At 39.3% G+C, this 643-nt stretch overlaps 1 protein-coding gene across 4 annotated transcripts in view; it reads right to left on the bottom strand.

Moving 5' to 3' along the window:
* PABIR3 (PABIR family member 3) overlaps positions 1-643 on the bottom strand; it is a 118,140-nt gene that overhangs the window by 24,293 nt on the left and 93,204 nt on the right. The gene's annotated exons all lie outside the window — the stretch shown is intronic.

Genomic DNA, 643 nt, shown 5'->3' with positions numbered 1-643 from the left:
GAGCTTCACATTGATTTAAACATTTTATTTAACTTACCTTCGAGGAACTTAAGGTTTTAGCTCTCTTATTTCCTAAAGTTGTCTCATATTTCTGTGACTGACATAGGAAAAGTAGAAACAGTGAAATAATAGCAGCTTTATTTACCAAGGGATTTAAGTCACTTTGTAATTTAACTTCTTGAATAGGTAACAATCATATGCTTCAAAAATGAAAATAGAGTGAAAAATCACTCCTCACCCTCTCGGTGCACCCAGCGCCTTACAAATGACCCCTTTTATTAGTTTAAATATATGTGTGTGTGTGTGTGTGTATGTTTGAGTGTTGGAGACGGGGTCTCTCTCTGTCACCCAGGCTGGAGTTCAGTGGCGCAATCTCGGCTCACTGCAGCCTCAGCCTCCTGAGTAGCTGGGATTACAGATTTGCACCACTATGCCTGGCTAATTTTTGTATTTTTAGTAGAGACAGGGTTTTGCCATGTTGGCCAGGCTACTTTGTTTCTTTATGCAAAACATATGCAAGTTGAGTATCCCTTATCCAAAATGTATCCCTCATCCAAAATGCTTGGGACCAGAGGTGTTTCAGATTTGGGAAGTTTTTCAGATTTGGGGATATTTGCATATACATAATGAGCTATCTTGGGGA

This window comes from Macaca mulatta, chromosome X (genome assembly GCF_049350105.2).
Source record: "Macaca mulatta isolate MMU2019108-1 chromosome X, T2T-MMU8v2.0, whole genome shotgun sequence".
Classification (NCBI taxonomy): Eukaryota; Metazoa; Chordata; class Mammalia; order Primates; family Cercopithecidae; genus Macaca; species Macaca mulatta.
This window is presented reverse-complemented; position numbering and strand designations above follow the sequence as displayed.